This window comes from Peromyscus californicus, unplaced genomic scaffold, assembly GCF_007827085.1.
Source record: "Peromyscus californicus insignis strain IS unplaced genomic scaffold, ASM782708v3 Scaffold_16__1_contigs__length_79575227, whole genome shotgun sequence".
Taxonomy (NCBI): Eukaryota; Metazoa; Chordata; class Mammalia; order Rodentia; family Cricetidae; genus Peromyscus; species Peromyscus californicus.
The window spans coordinates 4,614,719-4,642,127 of NW_026294458.1; the positions used below are offsets into that span (position 1 = coordinate 4,614,719).

General features: G+C 43.0%; 1 protein-coding gene across 5 annotated transcripts in view; it reads right to left on the reverse strand.

Annotated features, from left to right (window-relative positions):
* Positions 1 to 27,409, reverse strand: part of Map3k13 (mitogen-activated protein kinase kinase kinase 13) — a 175,648-nt gene that overhangs the window by 63,754 nt on the left and 84,485 nt on the right. The window lies entirely within an intron of this gene.

Consider the following 27,409-nt stretch of genomic DNA (forward strand, 5'->3'; position numbering starts at 1 on the left):
ACACACGAAAAAAATCGACACTATTATTTATTAAAAGGAAGGGGGATAAAGCAAGATTTTTAAAACACCGACAGACAAATGGAAAAGACGCGGATGTCAGAGAGATCAAGGGCGTTCTACCCGGACACACCATGGAGGGCGGTGAGTGCTGCGGACTTCAGGTGTGTCTCCAGAGCACATGATGGTGCGCCTTCCCTGCTTGGGACACGCTTTTTCCCCGGGAAATTTCTGGCCTCAGAAGAAAAGGGAGAAGTGGCTGGTACACAAAATGAGGAGGCGAGGGTTGGACGGCCCAGCTGCACACTTGGCACTGAACTGCCAATTTCTGGAAACTACCTTGGCTTTGTGCCAACATCCCAGGATGCAGGGTGGAAAGACAGAGGAAGAGGCAAGGTGGTCAAACGGATGTCTTAGGTCATACAATTTTTCCCCATGTTGCTAGTAGAGGATAATGTTATTAATTATTAAGCTCAGAATTTTACTTTTACATACTAAGTAGGAATAAATCAAAGTTTTAGAAAATTTAGCTCCACAGAGTCTTCAAAACTGGATATAAATTTAAATTAAAGTGTGGTCAAAATTGAACAAAAATGTAAACTAAACATTATTTCTGAGAGTTATTGGTCAGCGGTGAGCTCTTTCCAACCTATCTCCTGGCACTGTCTTATTTATTTATTTGCCCCCTCTCCCTTCTTTCTTCCTTATACAGGGTCTCACTATGTAGCTCTCTGGCTGTCCTAGAGCTCACCACATAGATCAGGCTGGCCTCTAACTCACAGCAATCCCCCTGCCGTGGCCTCCCTAGTGTAGGACTGAAAGCATAAACTACCATACCCAGCCTCCATGCATTTCATATTGATATCAAAATTATAAAGGTGCGAGACAGAAGGCCTGGGAGGAATACAGACTGGATCCCAGTTTATCCACCATTATACCATTAGCTTTTTTGGGTGGAGTTTTTGTCTGATGGGTTGGTTAGCTGGTTGGTTGGAGTTTTTGCATTTGTTCACTTTGGACAGGTCTCATTATGTAGCTCAGGCTGGCCTTGAAATCACAGTCCTCCGACCCCATCTCTGGGATGCTGGAATTCCAGAAATACACCCCCATGCCTGGCTAACCAAACCCAAAATAAAAAGATACATACTCAACATACATATGAAACCCAGGGGAATAAAGAAAGAAGCGAGGGAACACCAGCAGGATTTTCTTTTAAAAATGAAAAAAATGAAGAAGAAAAGCTAAGATCAGTCCAAAGCCAGAGAGGTGTAGCAGGGCAGGCTTATGAAATGCATCTGAACCGATAAGGGAGACGGAGACCTAGCAGTTCACAGGCCAGGGGAGAGACAGGGAAAGAGAAAACCCAGACACTTGCAACTTCTCTTCAGATTTAATTTCCTTTGCCTTTAACTACAGCAGCTATTTTTATACTCTAGGTTTTAATAAATCACAAAAAGCAAGCAAGTTCAAAGCAGCTATGATATTTGAGAGAATACTAATACGAAGTCATTTTGATATTTGAGAGGAAAAAAAATAATTCCCATACATTGAGCTTTGATATGGTTCAAATTAGAAGATTATTTTACTAATTTAGGAAACTATCTCTAGGAAAACACTGCTCTTGGGAAAGGACAATTAGATAAATTTAGCATCATTATAGGACATGTGAGCTCCTGGCTCAAGCTGTCCGAACCACTCACTCGTCTTAGTTCCTATGCTTCTGTGCAAGGCCTAATGAGGAGGAGATAAGGCGACACAGCATGCCTGGCCTGAGGCTTGGGTCCGAAGCAGGCACCAATGGAGGTTTTTTATTTATACTTTAATTCATAAACACTGGATTCTAAAATAAGGAAGCGTGCGTGCGTACGTGTGTGTGTGTGTGTGTGTGTGTGTGTGTGTGTGTGTGTGTGTGTAAGAACAGCCCCAAACTTAGAATGTTCTGTCTCTGCCTGCTGCATGCTGGGACTGCAACCACCATGCCCAGTGAGAATTATATTTACCATTATCTATATAACTAAGAATGAGCTCAAATGGGACTATGGATTTCTTAAAATCACATTTCATTCATTGTGTGTGCCCACTACCACACCTACAGGCCACAAGGACTATGTGGAGGTCAGAGGACAGCTTGCTGGAGCTAAATCTTTTCTTCCATCACGTGAGTCCTGGGGATTGCATTCAGGTTGTAGGCTTGGAGACAGGTGCCTTTACACGCTGAGCCATCTTGCCAGCCCAAGACTATGAATTTGAAAACAAATCTATCTTTAAGTCATTGGAGAAAAGAACCTTAAAGTGGTCACAGAGAATGGATGTTTCCATTTTAATGTGAAAAGACCATTTATTTCCAACCAGTTCAGGAGATCAGACTGCCCAGAAATAAGTGGTGACCTGCTGTAGGGTTCAGCACCATTATCATGACCATGGACCCTGCACCTGGGACCACGCTGGCCATTCCTAGAGTCTCTATGCCTTATTTAGTTTAAAAAAGGCTATAATTTGAAGAATTATAAATACTGAAAGATTAATAACTCCCTCAGTGGTATAGAGTAGGATTAGCACAGATATGTAATCTGATGATGAGAATAAAAACACTTAATAGTTACTTCTAATAAATGCCATGTTGTCAATATAGACTTATGTCACATATTTCTTCTTTGCAGACTCAGTATGTTTCTAAAGAAGGAACCCCAGTCTAATTGGACTGATCTAGACTCCAAGTGTACTAGTGAAGTAACTTTTGGGGCTGTATATAATCACTTTTCTGAATTCAAATTGCCAATGTCTGGGTGGCCATTGTCTATATGATGAATGAGTAGCCGTAGCAAGCCCTGTCATTTAAATTCCTGGAGGCCCTCCATTAGTCTAGGCCCTCTTAGGAAACAGATGGCACTGTCCATGGGGCAAAGGAAAGTTTAATAAAATAAGAGATTGCTTACAAAGGAGTGGGCAGGAAAGGCAACAGGGATGCTCCGTGCCCCACAGTTAACTGAGCCAATGGACTGTTTCCTGGACAAGAGAAATAATGGTTGCCCGTCTTGGAGATCATTGCTATTGGCCACCCAGTAAGAATTTTGGCTTTTGATGGAGTGATGGACCAAACTGTGGTGACCTGAGAGTGCCAGAGGGATTAATATTAATCACAACCACATACCCCTGCTCTCTGAGATCCCATGGGTGCTTCTCATTGATTGAGCCCAATAGCACATCAGAAGCAAGCTATTTTTCCATGTCAACCTCTGTAGGCACAGAACAGGGTGTTGTGTGGAGGTCCAAAAGTACAATTCTGCCTAAGTAACATAGCAGCGGTGATCCACTTCCAAAGGCAGAGACATACTGGCCAGAGCTGGAAATGCAAGCTGCAGCGCTGAGTCCATGCTGCCAAGGCATTTCTGGATCTTTTGCTTTGCTGAGAAAATGGAAACTGGTGGCGGTCATTGACTCTATAGATGTCAGTATCCATTAGAAAATGTCCTTTCCTGCCTGAGCGGATGTGTGGGGAAAATACCATTGATCCCGATGCTGGCCATGGCTATGAAGTCAGGTGCTGGCTCTAGGGAGGTGATAGATAATGTGCTGCTTAGCAAGAACTGTCTGGACATCCTTTCCCAGGGTCTAACTGGGTAAGTGTGGTCATTGTCTCTCATCAAGGAAAGTTCTCTTCGCAACAGATGGAGACCATTTCAAAAAACCACAACCAATCAAAATGCAGAATTGTAGAGGCCTGTTCCAACTGATACCCCTACAACATAACTCCTGCTCTAAGGCTCAGGGATCATTGTGGAACAGGAATTTGCCATGAGATTGTGTCTCCTAGGAATGTCAGGAGCTACACCCACGGAGTTTCAACATTACTGTCTGTGGTAGTTTGAGTGCAACTGGCCCCCATAAGCTCATAGGGAATTGCACTCATAGGAGGTGTGTCACTGTGGGGGTGGGCTTTGAGGTCTCCTTCGCTCAAGCTTTACTCAGTGTGATACTCAGATCATTTCCTGTTGCCTGCAAGATCAAATGTAGCTCCTTCTCCAGCACCATGTCTGTCTGCACGCTGTCAGGTCCCACCCTGATGATAATGGACTAAACCTCTGAGCTGTAAGCAAGCTCCAATTAAATGTATAAGAGTTGCCGTGGTCATGGTGTCTCTTCACAGAAATAGAAACCCTAACTAAGACACTGCCTAAACATGACCTGAACAAGGATGACACCATCAGACATGCTACGTGGAAGGGGGAAAGCCCAGAAAGCCTCAACCTTACACAAAGAACTACAGATAACTAAGCAATTCTGAGATGAGGAGAAACAGTTTTCCTTAGGGAAGAGTTCACCAATTGGTTATCCAACACCAAATGCTCATCTCTGAAAACATTCACACAAGTACCATTATACAGACTGAGCACGTTGTGTTTAAGTATTTAGGAGTGTGTGTTTGTGTGTGTGCGTGAGTGTGTATTTGAGTGTGCGTGAGTGTGTATGTGTGTGTGTGTGACAACAAATAAGAAAAAAAGGGGCCATACATTTGAAAGAGAGCAAGGGAGCAGGACTCACGGGAGGGTTTGGAAGGAGGAAAGGGAAAGGGGACATGGTATAATTATAGTATAATCTCAAAACGTATTTCAGAAAGCCCTGTCTGGAACTGCTATGGAGAGCAGCATGACTGAGCAAGTGATGAAGGAGGGAAATGATGTTATGACACTTCTCTCACAAACCACGGTCAGGCAGTGCTCAGTGGGACAGTGAAACCTAACGGAGGAGCAAGGTGAATGCAGGCCATGCTGCTCATGCACCGTGCCATGCGACACTAATGCCAGAGTGCACATTAATGTTCAGGGCCCCGTGGGAACACACAGTGACGGAGCCAGTGATGGTCTGCTCTGCCACCAGGCAATCCCACACACACTTGGCCAGCAGGATGCTGCCAAAGTTCCTTCCGCCACCTTTGCTGGCTTGTCGGCTTTTGTTAAATGGAAATGCCGGAATTACAGACTGTGGACAGACTTGACATGCCTTCTAGTTTTCAGGAGAAAAACCATTAATTCTCATAAATGTATGAATTCACAAAGAGTAGATTCAAATCTTACATAGCTCTGTACCTTGTGTCCCCTGCCCTTCTGGCTATTTAGCTCAGCACCAAATACAGGCCCAGATATAATGGGATGTTTCACTTCATGGAGAGAACTTTACACACACATAGGAACATAAGTAGCTTATTATCTATGTATTACATGTTAATAACATATTAATAGTAACTGGTTTGGGGGTGTGGCTCAGTGATGCAGTGCTTGCCCAGCATGTCCAAGGCTCTGGGTTCAGTCTCCAGCACCACAAAAAAAGAAAAAGAAAAAAATAATAACAGAAGCTAACACTGACTGAGGTCCATGCTTGTAATGTCCCTACCCATTTTTCCTGATTATTCCAATCCTCAATAGACCCTTCGGGCCAAGTACTCTTGTTCCTCCTAGCAATACTTGATGGAAAAACTGGAGTGTACACTGTTTCAATGACCCACTCTCAAACACAGGAGCTGAGCACAGGCTACCCCAGTTCTGCAGCTGGAAACCAAGACCATACATACCTTTATCCACACACATGCAGTCATCTTGTTATGTAGCCCAGGCTGGACCGAAACATGCAATCCTCCTGCCTCAGCTCCCCAAGTGCCGAGACTGAAGGTCTGTGCAACCACACCCCACTCTATTTGAGAATTCTGGAAGTAAAACTGCCATTACCATTCCTTGAAGTTCCTTATCACAGGACTGGTGTGGCTGAAAGGCGTAACTCTAGGGGAGAGATGACGAGGGAAACGCAGTGGAGAAGTTTTCACCAAGTTAACAAGAGCTTCTCAGAGGAAACCTTACTGCAGATGACAGATCGGGGCAAATCCAGATGCAACTCATGGTCAACATTTAACAGAGTGTTAGTAAGGCCACATCCGCGAGCGAGACTATTGTTTTTAGACTTAGTGTTCTCCTTTCACAACACGCTTTTGCTCACAAAAGCAGTTCCATGTTTCAGTCTTTTAAGTACCAATTCAGTACAGACGATGCTTTAGAAAACACGCTAGGACATTCTGAGCTTTGCTAAGAAGAGAAATTTGAAACTGCCAATGATCAATAATTTTTTATTTTAGGATATGAATTAGACTTGGAGCTAGTGAGTCATCCATACCTATTATTTAATTATTTAATCCATCCTATGCTTTATTCATTGGGGGAGTTTCCATTTCCATCCCCAACACAGCTGAGACTGTGCATTATTAAAGAGTCCTTGATAGTCTCCATCCACCCAAAATAATGACAACAAGGAAGGGCATCAGGAAGTATTATTTGCTCTTGGGTACAGAAAATAAGTACACATGGCAGTTCTGATGGAAAGAACAGATGTAGACCAACAGAGTACTTGCGGATGGAAATACGATGTAGCCTTCCAATAGAGGTTAGTTCTGCAGAGGGCAGAATTTAGAGGCATAGTCAGCAACTCCTCTGGAATTATAACTTGAACTCATGGCAAGAGCATGTTTAGTAAGTGTACGCATACAAACATTTTACGTATGCATTCCTGTGCATACACCTTTGTGTACATGTGTTTACAGGCAAGTGGAGGCCAGAGGTCAATGTCTGATGTAATCCCCAGTCACCCTCCCCTTACCTGTCACTAGGATTACAGGTGTGAGCTGCAAAGCACAGCCTTTTATGTGGGTGTGCCAGGGGTCCAAAATCAGGTCCATTCGCTTAGTGGCAAGAACTTTGGCAACTGAGTCATCTCTCCAAGCACCCATATGAACATTAAAAAAGATTTATTTTATTTGTATTGATGTGTATGGATGTGTAAGCATACCCCATGTGTGTACAGGTTCCCTCAGAGGCCAGCTGGAGTTACAGTTTGGTTGTGAGCTGCCTGGCATGGGTACTGGAAGCTGAACTGGGGTCCTCTGGAAGATCAGCCAACACTCCTAACCACTGTACAGCCCTACAGCCCCCATGGGATATTTTTCAAAAGACATAATTCAGCAATCCTTCACCCACAGCAACTATATGAAGCATCATTTCTAAATCTATTTGCAAAGTAGAGAATCATTTCACAATCTTAACACTTGCTTTATTGTTGTACTTGTTTGGTCAACTTGACTTTCTTCTGTCTCAGTGTCTGGTATTGGCTGATCAGTAGCCATCAATCTCATGGTGCCTGGCCAGTTAGTATGTCCAGCAAACCTGCCTGGTTTTTTTTTGTTTGTTTGTTTTGTTTTTTTGATGCCATGAACTCAGAAATCAGATAACTAAATAAGAGTAATTAGGTTTGCACAAAGAAACGAGTTTTTTTAAGAGTTAAAGGTGCTATGGAGGTAGCTAACTGCTTCTGGATGGATTTAAGGCCTGCTCCATGCTGGGAACTGTAAATCTGGCATGGCTGGGGACCTAACAGGCCCCAGAGATGAACCTACTGCTATTATTGTGCTAAACAGACATAGTATCAAACTGCCTTCTAAATTAGTGTCTCTACACCCATAGATCAGTGCAGCTCTCAGGCCCCATCAGAGAAGCTTTTTATGCAGTAGATGGTTCACACATTCGTCAGGATGTAGCAAATAAGTGATGGTGGAGTGCTCAGCCACAAATGGGACATCTATTACCCCGCCACAGACACACACGGACACACAGACACACACAGACATAGACACATATAGACACACAAACATACACACACACACACACACACACACACACACACACACACACACACACACACACACACACACACACACGGCTCAGGGACCATGGTGGAGGTACAAAGGCTGTCAGTGCCAGAGGTCAGGAAGAACCGGAGCATGTCTTCTGGACATGACAGGACTGTTGCACTCATGAGCCCCCAGCAGCTGAGCTGCCTGCACAAAATGGCGCAAGATCAAGCCGCTCAGCATTCCAGCATGGAGTGGGAGGGGTTCACGCGCCTCCACACACACCAAAGGGGCTGCTGATAGCTGATGGCTTCCGGGACAGGGAGAGTCCCTTTTTTTTTCTGGACAGCACAAATTGGACTCAGATGGGGAACAAGGAGGTAGGGGTGGACTTGGGAGGGAGGTAAGGGAGGAGTGGGGATAAACAGGATTAAAATACATCACATGAGCCGGGTGGTGGTGGCGGCGGCGGCGGCGGCAGCAGCGGCGCACGCCTTTAATCCCAGCACTTGGGAGGCAGAGGCAGGTGGATCTCTGTAAGTTCGAGGCCAGCCTGGTCTCCAAAGCGAGTTCCAGGAAAGGCGCAAAGCTACACAGAGAAACCCTGTCTCGAAAAAAAACAAAAAACCAAAAAAAAAAAAAAAAAAAAAAACATCACATGAATGTAGGGGTGAACATGATTAAAATACATCACATGAGATTCTCAAGGAATTAATAAAAATGTCATTAAAATTAAAAAAGTGAATCATGAGCTTTGTGTTTTGAGATCATTTTTCACTATGTTGCTTAGGTTGTCCTTGAACTCCTGGACTCCAGGAGTCCTTCTGCCTCAGCCTTCGGAGCAGCTGGGATTACAGGAGCATGCCACTGTGGCCAGGTGAACAAATGCAGAGTTGTTTTTTTTTTTTTTTGTACATAAACTTTGTGACATTTATCCTGGCTTTAATAATTTTTTTTCTCTTCATTTTAAAAGTTGTATTCTAAATAACAGATTACAAGTTCATATATATGGGACTAACCATTAAAATTATTATTACTGTGTGTGTGTGTGTGTGTGTGTGTGTGTGTGTGTGTGTGTGTGTGTGTGCTCGCACGCATGTACATCTGGAGATCAGAGGACAACTGGGTCAGAGGTCACCTTTACATAGGTCCCAGGAATTGAACTCAGGTCTTCAGTTTCGTACAGCAAGTGCTTTATCCATACTTTCCTAGCCTGTGTCTAGTCATCCTTAAAATATGGGGAAAGATAATGATCAAAATATATTGTATGAAATATTTTAAATAAAAAATAAATTAATTAAAAAATACATAGCATGCTCTTCAAGGGGAATATTTTATTTATTTATTTATTTATTTACTTACTTACTTACTTACTTACTTACTTACTTATTTATTTATTTATTTATTTATTTATTTATTTATTTATTTATTTATTTATTTACTTTTTGAGACAGGGTTTTTCTATATAGCCTTGGCTATCCGGTAACTCACTCTGTTGACCAGGCTGACCTCGAACTCACAGAGATCCGCCTGCTCTGCCTCCTGGGTGCTGGGATTAAAGGCATGAACCACCACGCCCAGCCAAGTCGAATATTTTGTAAAAGACAAGAAATGACAATTCTACTCCAAGAAGCTAGGAAACAGTTGTGACCTTTCTAGCCTAATGTTAGCTTCTGACAAAGCTTTGAAGGAATATAAATATTTGAGGGAACATCTACTTCCAAAGGAATGGATGTAGCCTAAGTATCTCTGCTTCCCACTGAGGGATTTTAGGCACCTACTGAACTTAACTCTATTTGATGCCTTAATGTTTTTATTTTATTACCAGCACTTAAAATTACAAACAGTCTCTTCAACCTAAATCTCTCTCTTACCACATGAGAAGGACATTGTAGGTAGAGACTATGTTTATTATTGCTTTTCTCAGAATTTCCCATGGAGTCAGACACTAACAAAAATGCCTATGAGAGCTAGAGAGAGAGCCCAGAAGCTGTGCGAGCATGAAGGCCCACGTTCAACCATAGAAGCCATGGAAACAGGTCAGGCATGGTGGTGCATGGCCTGCACGGCCAGCCTGAGCAGTGAGAGTCCCTTCTCAAAAACTGCCGAGAGAAGGAGAAATAGGCCTCCCTAGGGAAGAGACCCCCCAGTCGATTATCCATACCAAGTGGTCAGTCTTGAAATCATATACATACTACATACAAGGAACATCATATGGACTAAGCAGGTTACATCTATATATTTAGGAAATATATATGCATATATTATATGTTATTATATATGTGTATGTTACATATATACATGTTAGTTTCCACTGCAGCAGCAGCCTGTCTCTGCTGCCAAAGCAGTTACATCATCATCTGTCTCCAGGTGCCTTCCCACTGTCCACTGTGAGATGACATGTGCACTCCTTGAAACTGCCTGCCAGGCATAGCTCGCTCTCTTGCCTCTTCTTTTCTCTGTTTCTCTTGTCTCTCTTGCCTCTTGCTCCTCTCTTGCCTCTCTTCTTCCTCATTTCTTCCTTGTCTTTCTGTCTGTCTGTCTGCCTGCATCTCTCATATCCCCATTCCAACAGGGCCTTTCAATCTTTCATTCTCCCCCTCCCCCGATAAACCTCTTGCACAGACTCTGTTGTGCGTGGCGTGTTTGCTCAGTGGCACACTTGGAAGGGCCCGCTGAAAGGTACCCACTTCATCTTCCTTTCTTATCCTGTCAGTGTACGTGTATATGTATGCAAAGAAAAAGAGGACATGAACTTGAGAGAGAGGCTCAGGGTGGTACATGAGATGTTTAGAGAGAGACAAGGGAAAGGGGAAAATGACATAACTATAATTCGATTTAAAAAGTGGTAGACAGTGCCTGAGGAATGACACTAAATTCTAGCCTACACATACACACACAACACATGTGCGCCCACATGAACACACACATACATACACAACACATGTGCGCCCACATGAACACACACACACACACACACTCACATGCACACATGTGGACACACATACACACACAACACATGTGCACCCACATGAACACACATACACACACACTCTTACACACACACATGCACACACATGGACACACATACTCCTATGAGTAGTAAATTCATGTTTAAAATTTAAAAGTAATACTTAGAAACTGTCCCTATATTTTCATATTTCAGTAGACATTCTTGAAATCTAGAATTCAAAAACTTGTGTTCAATGGATTTATGAATGCCAGCTTCTTTCCTTCACTGGCAGGTCTTCAACATCCCATGCTATAATACTAAAGTGGGCACAGCACTATGCTTCAATGGCACTGCTCATTTGTCGCAGATTAACGAGAGAATATTGCTTTCTGTTTCATTGCTAGAGTTCTGGTGATTTCCAACATGTTAGTCAACTGTCCAAGAACATTCTGAGTGACTTCCTTCCTCAAAACATATTTATTTGTTTGTTTCTTTGTTTGTTTCTGTGCATCTAAGTATATGTGTGGGTGAACCTGAACAGCGCATGTGTGGAGTTGGAGGACCCTTTTTCAGAGGTTAGTTCTCGCCTTCCTCTGTATGGATTCCGTGGATGGAACTCAGGTAAGCATTTTTACCTTCTGAATCATCTTGGTGGCCCATGAGTGACTTTCATAAGTAGGTAATCTACCATTACTTCCAAGACTGTCACTAATCAGTCTACACTTGTGACGAGAATCCTCCATGTCCTATACTATGATTGGAAAGCAGGCTGTTTCCACTCAGAAAGGCTACATCTGATGCCTGGCTCTGCCACTTACCAGTTACAGACACACTGCACACACACGTGACCTCACTGAATGCTGGAGATGGAAAACCCTGGGGGTGAAGACAAAAGCCAAACTGACAGGAGTTTTATTGAAGACATTCTATTAAGAAAATCCTGAGCCGGCCAGGCAGCTGTGGCACACGCCTTTAATCCCAGCATTCGGGAGGCAGAGTCAGGCGGATCTCTGTGGGTTCGAGGCCAGCCCGGGCTACAAAACAAGTTCTAGTACAGCCAGAGCTACACAGAGAAACCCTGTCTAAAAACAAAACAAAAACAAAAACAAAGGATCTCTGCTATTACACCTAAATTATGAACTTAAGAAGGTACAGCATAGAACAGCATGGGGGAATCCCAAATGATTTTAAGAGAAAACAGGAAAAAGTGCAAAACTCATACAATACTACAAACTCTTTAAGAAGATAAAATGAAAAGGTCTGCATACTCCAATGCAAGGGCAACCCCATCCACCCACCCTGGCCTCAGACTGTTGGGGTGCGGCAGCAGGCTTGGCTCACAAGGACAGGATGTTCTTCATAAACTTTCCCAAGATGCCTTTCACAGGTCCAAGTCCATTTCAGTGGACCTGGCAGGCTTTGCTAAAATGCAATCATGTCTTACACTTGTAAGCTGTCTACTTGTGAGTACATTATAATTAATTTTGTATGTGGGATCATTTAATACCCCTTGAGACAGAATTGCCTCTGGCTATTTCTAAATGAAAATTAGTAACCATACATTTCGAGGATAAAATTGGTGAGAGTTTAGCACAGTCAAGGTTATATATTTTAAGAATCTGAAAGCCAGATAGTCCTATAATCCCAACATTCCAGAAGCTAGGGCAGGAGGACTGCCACAAGTTCCAGGCCAGCCTAGGCTACAAAGTCAGTTCCAGGCACTGTGAGACAGGGCCTGCCATAAACAAACAAAACACTCCCAACAACAAAAATACCAAGAGAATATGACCTTCAGAGTGAGGGACATGACACTCTAACCCAAGGAACAGTTAACCAACAAGACATTACTATCCTAAACATATACACACCAAACTCTAGTCACCTCATTTCATAAAAAATGCACTTCTAAGTTTAAAGACACAGATTAACATCAACCCATTCATAGTAAATGACTTCAACACCCCACTGTCCACAATAGACAGGTCAATGGGACAAAATATGCACAACCTCGTGGAGATTAAACAACTCATTACTAGATGATGAATGGGTCAAAGAAGAAATCAAGAAAGAAATAAAATATGAAAAGTAAAACAACACAATAGAACAAGACCTCGGGGACACACTGAAAGTCATACTACAAAGGAAACTGAAAGGAAGGAAGAAAGGGAGGGAGGGAGGGAGAAAGAAAGCAAGCTCAAATACATGACTGAATGATACAACTCAAACATTTGGAAAAACAAGAACAAACCAAATCCAAACCCAGTTGATAGCAAGAAATAATAAAAGTAAAAGCAGAAACTAATGAAATAGAAACAGAATAATACAATGAATCAGAAAATCTAAGAGCTGGTTATTTAAGAAGATAAACTGCATTGATAGGCCCTTAGCGTTAACTAACCAAAAGAAAGAGAGGACCCAAATGAACAGAATTAGAAATTACAACAGACACCAAAGAAACCTGGAACAGTATAAGGGAATACATTAAAAATCCATACTCCATTAAGGTGGAAAACCTAAAAGAAATGAAAGAATTTCTAGATTCAGCCAAACCACCAAAATTAAACCAAGAAGTCAACAACCTAAAACAGAACTGTAATAAATGAGGAAATTGAAAAAGTAATAAGAAGCCTTCCATCTAGCTGGTGATGGTGGTGCACACCTTTAATCCCAGCACTCGGGAGGCAGAGGCAGGCGAATCGCTGTTAGTTCAGCGCCAGCCTGGTCTACAGAGCTAGTTCTTGGACAGCCAAGACTACATAAAGAAACTTATGTCTGGGGGGGGGGGGGCGGGGGCGGGGGCTTCCATCCAAACAAACAAACAAACCTCTGGGGCAAATGGATTCACAGCAGAATTCTACCAGGCTTTCAAAGAAGATCAGCAGCCAATCCTTAAACTATTACAAAACAAACAAGCAAACAAAAAACCCAGAAACAGTGAGAACTCTCAAACTCCTATGAAGCCAGTATCACTCTAATATCAAAACCAGGTAGAGGGCTGGAGAGATGGCTCAGCGGTTAAGAGCACTGACTGCTCTTCCAGAGGACCTGAGTTCAATTCCCAGCAACCACATGGTGGCTCACAACCATCTGTAATGAGATCTGGTGCCCTCTTCTGGCTTGCAGGGACACATGCAGGCAGAACACTGTATAATAAATAAATAAATAAATAAATAAATAAATAAATAAATAAATAAATAAATAAATAAATCTTAAAAAAAAAACCAGGTAGAGACATGACAGAAAAAGAAAATTACAGGCCAATATCACTGATGAACATAGATTAATAAAATACTTGCAAACAGAATAGACATACATCAAAAAGATTATCCACCATGATAAAGTTGGCTTCATCTATGAGACATAGGGATGGTTCAACAAACTCAAGTCAGTTAATGTAATAATATACAGCTCCCAATCCTCAGATGTGAGTTTATAACCTGGGGTAAATGAAGAAACTAGGAAAGTGAAAAGGGACACTTTTGGGAGGAGGTGGGGGAGCAATAGAGAGAGGAATAGCACAGGACAAGCAATCTGATGGGGGAAATGTCGGGTTCTAAATGGGGAAGAAGAGGGAAGGAAGTACAGAAGAGGGAGGGAGGAGGGGAAAAAAACCTAAGGATGTCTGAAAGAAGCAAAAGGAATACTAGTACTGACTACCTACCTAAAACACCTATAACACACATAGGTTGGCATATAAATATGCACATATAATTTAAATGAAATTTTCTCATCCAGACTGATAACGCTCCCTCCGAGAGTCAAAGACCATCTAACAAAAATGCTAATACCAAACATGAGAAGGCCTCTTTTGAGTTGTTGGTCAGGACTGTCCAAGAGACTCCCCAAACATTATAGGCCATTGCTATTGCCCTTGGTAGAGCCCCAGAGGGGAAAGTAAATCTCTATTGCTGAAGAGACCATGCACTTTGGACATGGGACCCAGAGGACCCAAGCTGGATCTGACCTGGAAGTCTCTTCCCTGAGGATTCACTTACACGGTACCAGAGAGTGCCATGCAGACTCCCACTGACGGGAAATAACTAACAGTCTTCCCTAGAATGATGCCTATGAACCACAAGCACCAGCACGGCACAGCAACCCAAATGGTGCGGTAGTGGCACACACACTTTGGTGGTAACCAACCGCTCTCTAATGGCACTTCAGACCTGCACAACAAGAAGAAAATCAAGCCTGGTCCTGGAGCCCAGCCGCCTACCCAGGGCTTGTGTAGTCATGGATCTTGGAGTAGAACCTACTTTACCAAACCAGCGGAATCCCTAACTTCATCCTAAATATTCGTCCTCAAACCCAGATAGTGTAGTTCACATCCCTCATCAAGGAAACTTCTCTTTGCAACAGAAAATCACAACAGATCAAAATACAGAGTTGGGGAGCCCAGTTCCAAATGATACCCCTATAACACAACTCTAGCACCTAAGGCTCACCAATCATTGTAGAAGGGGGTGGTGGTACAAAAGTCGTAAGAGCCACAGGAACAGAGAATTTGCTGTGAGGTTGTTTCCTAGGAATGTCAGAAGCTACCCCCAAGAAGTCTCATCAACATAACTCCTTAAGCATGATCTGAGCAAGGACAACAGTAGACATGCTAACATGGAAGGAAGAAAGCTCAGGACACCTCAGTTCTACACACAGAACTACAGGCAAGTAAGGGATGCTGAGGGCTGAGAAAAAGTCTTCCCCAGCAAGAGCACACCAACTGGTTATCCAATACCAAATGGTCAGTCCTGGAAACATATGCCTACAAATAACATTATATACACTGAGTAGGTTGTATTTATGTATTTAGGAATGTGCACTTGTGCACACACACACACACACACACACACACGCACACACACACACACACCACCACCACCACCACCACCACCAACCACCACCACCACCAACAACAACAACAACTAAAGAAAAAGAGACCACAAATTCGAAAGAGAGCAAGGGAAGTACATGGGAGGGTTTGGAGGGAGGACAGGGAAGAAAGGATGATATAACTACATTATAATCTTTTTGTGTGTGTGTGAGACAGGGTTTCTCTGTGTAGCCCTGGCTGTCCTGGAACTTCCTCTGTAGTTCAGGCTGGCCTCCAACTCAGACTTCTCCTTGTTTCTGCCTCCCAAGTGCTGGCATTAAAGGCATGTGTCACCAAGCCTGGCTTAAAAAAAATTTTTTTTAATTAGAAAGAGGAGGAGGAGGAGGAGGAGAAAGAGGAGAAGGAGAAGAAGGAGGAGGAGAAGGAGGAGAAGGAGAAGAAGGAGGAGGAGGGGGAGGAAGAGGAGAAGGAGGAGGAGGAGAAGAAGGAGAAGGAGAAGAAGAAGGAAGAAGAAGAAGAAGAAGAAGAAGAAGAAGAAGAAGAAGAAGAAGAAGAAGAAAAGAAAAGAAAAGAAAAGAAAAGAAAAGAAAAGAAAAGAAGAGGAAGAGGAAGAAGAAGAAACAACTCCTGTCTAGGAACTTCTCAAGGATTTCATGAAGGGGCAACAGGGTATTAAACTAAGCAAGCGTGGGACCTGGGACAACCGCACAGTTCGCACTATAGTCAAGCTGGTCTGGTTGCCAGTCCTAATCTTTGGTAATTTATTCCATTTCCATAGCTTGTCAATGGAATGCGACTCAGGTTCAAGTATAAGCCCTGCATGAATGTCCACTCTTGTGCTGTCCTCCCGCCTCATAGAGAACTTACTTCCCAGTCCCGCTAGGTCAGTCTTAGTGGCAGAGAGACTCAGTGTCTTCTTAATATTTTGTGCTTCATACTTAACCTCTGCATAAAAAGTTTTCACTAATAGGGTAAATATTACATTCTCAACTTATCTATTTACTCAGTCTTAAATGGATGCATCATTTAGTCTACTATTTACCTAGTGTAAGTGTGGCAGAGGTTACGGCTGCTGCTGCTGCTGCTGCAGGGCAGCAGAGAGCACTCGGGCACTGTGGTTGGCCTTTACAGTCCTGAGAAATGAGCAGTGACGACCCTGCAGTCGTCTGGTTGCCTGGGTCTTCCCGCTGTGGTCCTATTCATCAGTACTTGGGAAGGAGAGGAAGGACGGAGGACACCAAGCTCAGATACGATGACATCGACACTTGTTAACAGACTAAGAAAAAGCTGCGTATGACTTTGGAAGAGATTTAAACTAATCCTTTAGTTACAGGGTCTGTGTTATCTGTGCACTGCATGTATCCTCCTGACTGTCAGTGGATAAACTGGCATCTATCAGTATGCTGGTCTTTTTTGGTAAGCAACAGGGGAAGACACCATGCCCCCTTTGCTTTCCAGTGTCATTGGGTTACAGCAAAAGTCATACTTCTGATAAAATAAACTGGCAAGCAAAAAGTGTACATTGTGGTGTTTTGTTATTTATGTTTACTATAAAAATGACCACAATTAATATAACCATCACTTCACCATGCCTTTTAAAATTACAGTAGTATAATACATGTGGCCTTAATTGTCAATGAGAATACTAAAACAGATCACTTACTGCAGCTAAAATTTCTGTTCAACCAATTAATAGGTAAGATTACAGTCCTGTTATGATATAACATGCTATACTAAAAAGGTTCACGATTTCGTAACTCTCAATGTACCATCACCGCCAAGGAACCTCATCAATCAAGAAGATTGACACAGCACTAGATTGAGAGTGGAGTTGATTCATTAGTCTTTAGAATTTCAGAGCAGTAGCAGATTGGTAGATAGTCTCAACTGATTTGAACTGAACTCCTTTGATTAATTACCATTTGTTTTAGTGAGACAGGAATTATTTCAGTCTACTAACCATTCCCAAAGCCACATGTATGTATGTAAAGTTAGCACAAACTTTCCACTTTGCCATTCAATTTTTGACCTGAGAAGGTTCTGGACCACAGGTTCTGCATTCTCTTTGCATGCATAAGATATATCCAATACCTCAGGATACTCAGCCTCCTGGGGCACAGCTTAACAGCATAGTAAATGCACTCCTGTCAGAGGGGAACTGAGCAGCAGCTGAGTCAGCCTAATAATTCACACTGGGGAAAGCCCTTGGAATTCAGAGGCACACTGCCCAGCTGGAAAGACAAATCTAATCTCTGCTAATGATCTCTTTCCCTCTCCTTCCTATCAGGCCCATGCTTTTTACACATGTGCACTTAATTATATATGCACACTCAGAGGCCAGTGAAGCCAAAAAACACAGCACCAGGATTAAATTACACAGTAAGACTTCCAGACATCATCTGGCCCCTACATCCTGGCTAATAAATACTGTCTGCATTTCACATTGTGCAGCTTTATGATCTTCAGAGTTCAAAATCTACAACTAAACACTATTGTTTAATGGTGATAATATCATGATTTTATTATGAGACAGAATAAAAGAAGCTTGGCTTCTGAAAAATATTTAAATTAAAAATAAACATTAGGGGAAGACACATAGACTTAACCTAAATTCTAAAATTTGAAACTGCCAGCAAAAATATACATGGTGTAAAAAGAAGTTAAGAAAAATACAAATAATTTTTTTAAAAAATGAAGTAAAAATAAGTAGAAAAAAATTTTAAAAATAGTGTGCTAGCAACGTGTAAAAATGGCTCAGAGATTCGGACCAGAGCTTTCTATGGATAAGAGTAAAGACACAGTAACACATTTCAATCATCCAAGAGACTCTCCTCACACAGATGTACCCAGATGAGAAAGATAATAGAGCCACACGATACCCCTCACATACAGTGCATGTTTCCCAGCTACCTCTCCTGACCAGGTGACATTCCAAAGTTCCAGAAAAGCAGTACACAGTAAGAGATTCTGAGTCAGCAGCTCTTTGAAGGCCTGATTATTCCAATAGGGCACAAGGCACAGCCCGTTAGAAAATCCCTCGACTGTTATTTTTCCTATGTGAGCTCTCAACAACACTGAGCAGCTAAAAACAAAGGTTATGCTCTCTGGCAAGAACCTCAGTTCTTATGTAGGAGATAGGCCCATAAGCTTTAATGACTAGCCAAGAGGCTGAGCCTGTAGCTCATCAGTGATAGAACATGCCCCAAAGACCTCAGCATTGAAAACACCTACCCAAGATGAGCTGACACCCCTCTTCAACAAAATTCAGGAATATGACCAGAATTTGTGCCTAAATATTTAATTTCCAAAGTTAAAATCCCCCTTAAAAGCCTATTTATTTCTATAATGCAAAATCTTCCTCACATTCTGATGAAATTTCATTTAAAACAGTATTTTGATAAATAGGAACATTTGTATAACATTGTTTGCAAACAGTACAGATTATTATTAAAAGACAGAGGCAATTTAATAGCTAACATCTCTGCTGAAATAAGTAGGGTGTGATGAGGTGGGAAGTCACCATCTGGGGCTATAAATTACAATCTCGCTACATGGTAATGGACAGAGGGCTGATCCATAAGGTTCCCCTAGGAGATTTCATCTATCAGGGCAGCCATCCATAGAAGGCACCGAGCAGAGGGCAGTTCTGAGTAGAGTAAGGGCCTCTGCTACAGCAGCAAGATACAGCTCTGTCTGGCTTTCCAAAGTGACAGCAGGACATACGCCCCTTCTATGCGAAGTCCTAGATTTGTTAAATTATAAAGAGAAGTTTCACGCACAACTGGAGGGGGGTTAGGATCCAGAGAGCACAAGGCAAATAAACTCAAGAGAAGAAACGACAGCTTGAGAGATGTTTCACCCACTTCTGGCCAACTTGCAAGTATTTCTTGACAAGAAAATGGCGACATTATTTACAGTAGAATGAGAAGTAACAGTGAGATGTTAACTTTAGAAGAAGGCTAAGCATTTTGCGTGAGGACACTTACGTAACCACACACAGCCCCTGAACACGCTGCCCTAGTGGTTGATTACTGTCCTTCTGTCTCTCCCTGCAAGCTAAGAACTTAGCTGACTCAGATAATTTCGCAAAATATGATACTTTTAAAGATGGATTGGGCAAGGAAAAAGACAGAAGAAAATAAGGAGATAATAAAGAAAACTTTTTTATCAAGATAAAAGAAAATTGTAGGTTGAGAGAAAAACAGCCTTAATGAGACCTGAGTTCCCTCTTGGAAGAAAAAGAATACAATCAGGAGTGCTTAGACAGCCACTTCTTGCTTGTTTTTGGTCATCTTGGCATGCTCTTTGAATACTTACAGCTTAGACCTGTCTTGTCTTCTGAAAGAGTCAAGGTCTCCACATTAGTTCTAACTGCTGTCCTCTGAGAAAGACACCCCTCAGATTTGCCATCCAAGTCACAAGACTAGAGAAAAACATTCCCTTTTCAGTGAGGAAAGAGGTCACTTACAACATATTTCTACTTACTCATTTACCGATTTAACAAATACTTTGTTAATCATCAATGGCGTTGGCTTGGTATGAACAAAACCGTATATCCCTGCTCTGGATCGACTAGAGGAGAACACACAGATAAATAGTGACTGGGTAGTGTGAGACCCTCTCTAAAGGACAGGTGTAGGTTTCTGAAGTACACAGGGAAGCTTGCTGCTCAACATGAACAAAGGAAGAAAGAGCATCAGTCGAGAGAGGCCCGTATGAACGCACAGACACACAAAGAATCACAAGGCCATGTGGCGAGAGGGAGAAACAGCAGGGTGGGGAAGGTGGGGAAGGATGTCTGTCCTTCTGACAGAGAGAAGATGATTCTGTTTATAGTAGTAAAGAGGGAGGTAGAGCATGGAAACCAAGCGAGCTCAGAGAGGATGCAAAGAATATCTAAGACGTTTAGAGTATAGAACGGACGGTGCCCTGGCTGGCTAGAGTCAACGGTAGAGGACCAGCTGCTACATGTCAGTGCAGAAGAGCCGAGGGAGGCACCAGTGCCGGGTGGTCGGAAGGCAGGGAACACTATCAGGAAAGGCAACTGCCACAGAACGAAGGAGGAGCCAGGCTGAAATGCAGAGAAGGGCGTTAGGAAGGCAGAACCGCGACGAAGCCGGCAGAGCCACCCAGGGGCTCACTCCAGTGTGAGCGCCATATTCCTCTCTTGAGTTTTATCACTTCCAGTGTCTTTTCTCACACTGACACACATAGAAACGATCTTCTCATCCCTGCCTCAATCTAACAGCACCTTTTCTTCAGAGCCCCATCTTCTATAAGCCACTCTCTGAACTCAACAGATGATAGCTAAAGGATGCAGGAGTAAGTGTGGATAACCAACTTTCCTGGCCATGAAAGACAAGAGCTGCATTCTCGTGAGCAGTATGGTTGTCTTTCAGTATCTACAGGGATTGGTTTGAGGGCTCCCGAGAAGCTCCTAACACAAAATGAAGACATACTGGCCTAGAAAGTAGGCAATCCTCTGTACTTTAAACACTCTCTGGACTGCTTATAATGCCTAATATAATGTGAGTGCAATATACATCAATGTCATGGGTCACAGTGTGGAGATCAATGACAGAGATCTCTGTGCATGCTCAGTCCGGAAACAGCCATCCTGTTTTTATAAACGGTGGAACTCACGGCTGTGGAAGGCAGACTACAGGCCTTTATGGTTTCACTGCATTTAAAAGGGAGATAGGCCTGCTATGTTGCCTAGGCTGTCCTTAAACTATTTAGCTCATGCTCAGCATCTTGAGTGCTGGTGCATAGGAGCACATGACCATATCTGTCTTCCATCACTTTATTTAAATGTTTAGTGTTCTAAAAAGAAAGAAGTCCCGACCACCTCTGAGTCCAAATGACTATCAACAAGTATGACTATCTACTATGAGCACCACTGTTCACCATAAGTTTCATAAATATTAGTCTATTTGCACTGACCCTGAGACAAGACACCCCAGGGGAAAAAATGATTTAAGATTCCTCACAATCTGCAAAAGACGGAAAGATGACAGGAAAAAGTCAGAATTCAACGAGCCTTTCCTGAGTGTTTGCACAGCAAACAGTCATATGCACGTGGAAAGCTGACGCCGTGTTGATTTTTATATTCCCGGCATGTTATCATTTAAAAAGCACCAAACGAGAAATAGTATCTGTTCTTCAGAACTGAGGTCTATCCAGGTAAGAAAGATGGTTGGGTCTACTGAGGAAACAAGAGCAAACGCTTCAGTCTGGAATGAAGACGGATTAAGCACAGCCATGACAGAGATTCGAAGAACAGTGAGGTATAACGCGGGCAAGGAGCTTAATCTTTCTGCCTCCAGGGAATAACGGGCTGACCATCTGTCTTTGGAGGGAAATGCTGTCTGGTGTGAAGTTTGGGTGGGAGGGTGCCTTTGTTATTATTGAAGGGGCTGAGAAACTTTAAATGGCTAATCCATAGGTTTGTACATTTGAAGATGCTGCTTCTCTGTTAGGCATTTTGGCAATTCCTGGAAACAGTGCTGCTTGGTATCATACTGTTTCTAGTGCTTCCCTGTCTAACAACCAAGCCAGGACAAATGCCTCAAAGCCTCTCACGGCCTGGTCTATCAGCATCTCTCATCACAGTCAATTAGTGTTCTGCCCTTTCCATTAACCCCTGCCCCAACCCTTACAGAGCAAAGGGTGGCCCTGAAGTTTCCAGTGATTAATTTCACGGGACAAAAGGCTGCAAATTCCCTTCAGATACAAAGTCCTTCCAGGAGGCAGGGAGGCCAGACAACCTTTCAGTCTGACTGGCCTATGGCAAGGCTCTACTCCAGCCTCTGCCACATTCACAGGCCTGGGAGCAGTGCCATGCCACAGCCCTCAAGTCAGACAGAGGCCTGGGTCTTTTCCCCACTAGACACACGACTCCTTAATAGTTGTACAGATCAGGCCAGATAGATGCCCTTTGATTTTTTTGTTTTGTTTTGTTTTGTTTTTTTGTTTTTTGAGACAGGGTTTCTCTGTGTAGCCCTGGTTATCCTGGAACTCACTCTGGCCTCGAATTCACAGAGATCCGCCTGCCTCTGCCTCCCGACTGCCCAGCTTGATGACTTCTTTCTCCCTCATCCTTCTATACAGGAAAGGAGAAAGAGGACAAGAGAGCACATGCTGCCAGAAGTTTCTCAGGAAACTCTTAAGTGCCTTTAAACATAATTAAGATTTGCATTTTTCTCTGTCAAAATCAAGATAAGTTCATCTCTAGTTAGCATACACATTTGTTATGCTAAGGCTTTTATAGGCTGTGTGATACTGTTTAATACCCCTCAGCCACGGCAGTTTAATGATTGGAAAGAAGAGCCAATAGTAGGCGGCCAGCTGGGTCACAAGTGACTTGGCCTTGGGGAACTTATAACCACTTTGTGCCTCAATGTCCTCTTCTGCAAACCAAAGGAAATGAACTACAAGGATCTCTCAGGTCTTTTTAGTCTGTGAACATTAAGGTATGAGAGCAATCTCTGGAACACCTCACTGGGGACCATATCTGTCAGAGAAATCGTACAAAACATTTTTAACTTGGTGAAGAGCCCTTAAACCAAATTGTCCTACTATGCCTCCAAGTGGAAGATGCTCTAAACTTACCGGGTAGTTCTAAAGAACATGAAACAAATAATGAATGAAAACAACTTAATAGTGAGGCTGCGGAGGGACCACCATCCTCTGGCGCAGCAAGCATTCCAAATTATGCTAGCAGAACTCTGATAGTAAGACAATGAGCCAATGGAGCTGCTTGTCTCAGGCACAGTGATCCAATAGGGCTGCTTGTCTCAGGCACAGTGAGCCAATGGGGATGCTTGTCTCAGGCACAGTGAGCCAATGGGGATGCTTGTCTCAGGCACAGTGAGCCAATGGGGATGCTTGTCTCAGGCACAGTGAGCCAATGGGGATGCTTGTCTCAGGCACAGTAAGCCAATGGGGATGCTGGTCTCAGGCACAGTGAGCCAATGGGGATGCTTATCTCAGGCACAGTGAGCCAATGGGGATGCTTGTCTCAGGCACAGTGAGCCAATGGGGATGCTTGTCTCAGGCACAGTGAGCCAATGGGGATGCTTATCTCAGGCCAGCTGCCAGATGTGGACATAACTTTGCAAACCCATCACCTAGCAATGAAAAGGCCTTCCTTCTTCAGTTGCTCCAAACTGGACACACCGGTCTTCACTACACAGTCCCTTCTGACCATCGGTCTGCACGTTTGAGAAGCAAAGCGTGACAGCCAGCTCTTACTTGCTTGGCGTAACTTATGTTCCCTACCTGGGTATGCATTTAGAGACATTTCTCAAGAAAGCTACAAATGAAAATGACTTTTATCTTTGTATTTGTATACAAACTGTGTTTCTAAAGTCGTTTCATATATTTTAATTTCATTTGAGCTTCCAGAATAGCCATGCGAGGTAGGCAGAGCAGGTAGTATTGATGCTGCTTTGAAGAAAATTGGGATTTAGTGAGGTTTAGTAATGCACTTTTTCATTAAATCCTATTACACTACTTACAATTCTAATTATATTAATTAATTAATTAATTAAGTGTGCATTACATGGACATGTCATGTTTAGTAGTCAGAGGACAACTTGCAGGAGTCAGTTCTCTCCTTCCACTAAGTGGGTCTTGGGTATTGATCTTGGGTCGTCAGTCTTGGCAGCAAGCACCTTTACCCACTGAGCCATGCAGCTGGCCCTATGATTTTGCCACACAAGTCTGGAAGACTGTATTTGTCTATAATTCCAATGCATTTGTTACATCTTCTAGAAATGGAGGAAAAATAAAATACTGATATGGAATTTCAGGAAATGTATTTTTAAAAAGAAACCAACAACAATATTGAATTACAATATTTTAAAAGATGAATTAGAAACAGGGAAAGCCTAGACTACTGGGAAAAGAAAAGTCAAATACTGTAAAGAATTTGAAATAGCCTAAATATAAGAAGGAACAAGAAGCCGGAGCTTCACTTTTGTGGCCATGGGAAATTCACTGTCCATGCTGGGAAGACTTTCTAGTGTGACTGCTTTGGGGTCACACTGCTGTGAGTGAAACCTCGCCCATGCCCTCAAAGCCCCAAACCTCCATGTTCCTCAGGATGTGGCGTGGCAAAATGACCTTTGGTTTGTCTTTGGAACCTTATGAGGATGGGTAAACATGCTTATCTCCCATGGAGAAAATTCTCACAACAGATGGCAAATTTATTTGTTAATGTTACAATGACTCATATTTTAAGAAGAAAAAACAGGAAGTAAAAGAATATGTTTTAAAAAATGAAAACATAAAAGTATTTTTAATAAATAAGGATTTGTATACGAGGGTTAAGATGGCTGGATGCTTCCAAAATGGCAAAGAAAGCTAGAAAGGCTGTACAGGTTATAAAGGTCTAAGTTCCTAAAACTTCTAAGGTCAAAGTTCAATCACATTTCTACTTAAATCACTGGAGTTATTGATCTGCTTTTGGTAACAGTTACAAGGACTGGCTCAAGAAACAAAAATGTACATCTAATGAAATATTACTTAAAAGTGTTTGGTTTTGCCAAGCTTTGTCTAAATGTTACATAGTAGCCAAACAGGCTGCCGAAAGTGCCCTCTAAGTGTCTCAGAACCATATTTGGAGGTCTACACTAATGTAGTCAAGAGCAATCAAAAGAGACCATCTTTTGCTCATTGTCCTCTGTGGTGGTTTGAATGGGAATGGCCCCCATAGGCTCATATATATTTTAATGCTTAGTCATCAGGGAGTGGCACTACTTGAGAAGGATTAGGAGGTGTGGCCTTGTTGGAGGAAGCGTGTCGCACAGGGGGGGGGGGCGGGCTTTGAGGTTTCAAGGGCTCAAGCCAGGCCCAGGGTCTCTCTGCCTGCTACCTTTAGATCCAGATGTAGAACTCCCAGCTCCTTTTCAAGTACCATGTCTACTTGTGTACCACCATGCTCCCCACCGTGAGGATAATGGACTAAATCTCTGAACCTGTAAATAAGCCCCAATTAAATGCTTTCTTTTATAAGCATTGCCATAGTCATGGTGTCTCTTCAGTCATAGAACATTGACTAAGACACTCTCTGAAGTCAAAAAGGCCCCAGGAAACTGGGACATCTCTTGAAACATCCAGTGGGACATCATCTGGCCTCTGGGTCAGGGAAGCCATGGAGACTCTAGTGGACTCTAACCAGTGTCCAGTCTACAAAGAGGAGGGTCAACACAGGAAAAACCACTTCAGTGCTTCCAAGTGAAGCCACAGTCAAGCAAGGCCTCTGACTTCTGCTTATACAGATGGAAGGCCAGAGGAGCCAGTGGTCTACCCCCAGCCCAAGTGACTTCTGAGAAACAGACCTTCAACTGGCTTTGACAATAAAACAGGAAAACTATTAATTCTGGCCAACTACATGATCTTAAATACCCATCAAGAAAACATAGGCAGAGATCATCGCTATGTTTCGTTCACAACTTAAGGGATCTCATTCCCTAGACAACACTGTATCTTTCTAATGATTTTCTTAATAAAGATGCTGCCTAGATATAAGACTTCAGACTGTGGCTCAATCCAATTCTCCAGTGTCTGCCCATGTACAAAAGGGACAGACTGTTGTTTTAACCTAAAAATCAAATGATGGATAAATTTCTTCTCTGTTCCTCTCTAGAAGCCATCTGGGTGGGGCCTCATATTGCTGTCCCATGCACTCCAACAGCTATCAAAGTACCTGAAAGAAGTTCTTAGGTTTAATCACTCTCATGTCAAGCTTTAGAGGCCAAAAGAAAAATGAAGAGGACCAATAGATGGAGGAGGGGAGGAAGGAGGGAGGGAGGGAGGGAGGGAGGGAGGGAGGGAGGGAGGGAGGGAGGGAGGGAGGAAGGAAGGAAGGAAGGAAGGAAGGAAGGAAGGAAGGACCATGTGCCTCCTGGCCAGCCAGCCTAGCTTAATTGGTGAGCTACAAGACAAAAAGACCCGGTCACAAATGAAGTGGACACTGTCCCTGACACCAAGGTCATCCTCTATCAGCACAAGTACCAAGTATACACACACACACACACACACACACACACACACACACACACACACACACACACACTACAAGAGACAAAGAAAGATAAACACAGGCACTACAAGAGACAGAGAAAGATAAAGAAATGTCATTTTAAAATGTAAAATTCACATTACCTCTTGAGTTTGTAAGGGTAGAATTCAACAGCAGAGGAAAAGGGAAGCTGACCAACAGCCGGGCCCCGTGTGCTCCGTGCTCACTGTGGTTTGGCGTGTCACACACCCTGGTCCTCGTTGCCCTCTCTTGGGATTGTTTTCTGCCTCCATTCCCCTCCCAATGTAACAGAGTAACATACAACCCTCTTTCATCTCTTCTAGGAATGACCTTTTCTACGCAACTGTTCACAGTCAAAAAGCCACTGGATGCCATAATGTACTCTTGCTTTATAAAAGAAACCCCAAACAAACCGAAGTGTACCCTATTTGAGTATAATCCATACTCTGTGGGGAAGTGGTTGGGACTGTATTCTGTGAACTGTGCCTTTTCTGTTGTCATCCTGGAGCCTTATGCAGACCTTGGAGTGCATAATATGCTCTTAAATGACTAGTAATGTGCCAGGCTCTGCACTGGGGACACATTGGTGATCGACGGCAAGTTCAAATATACTGGGCATGGAGCACAATATATTAAACTCGTTATGATTAGAGTAGGACTTAAGAGGTTCAGGGACTCACCCCAGATTACACAGCTGTTGAAGCACAGAGCCCAGGATCCATGCCTGACCATGGCACCTGCCCTCACAGAACTTAGACTGGGTGGGAGGGCTTTAGAGAGCAGTTGTATCATCCTGTGATATGTGCTATTGCGCAGGTCATGATGAGACAAACACCTCTCGAGAGTGTACAGGGGCACCGTGTTCAGGCTTGAGATCCAGGCAGGCTTCTTGAAAGAACTAGTAAGAAGTATGCC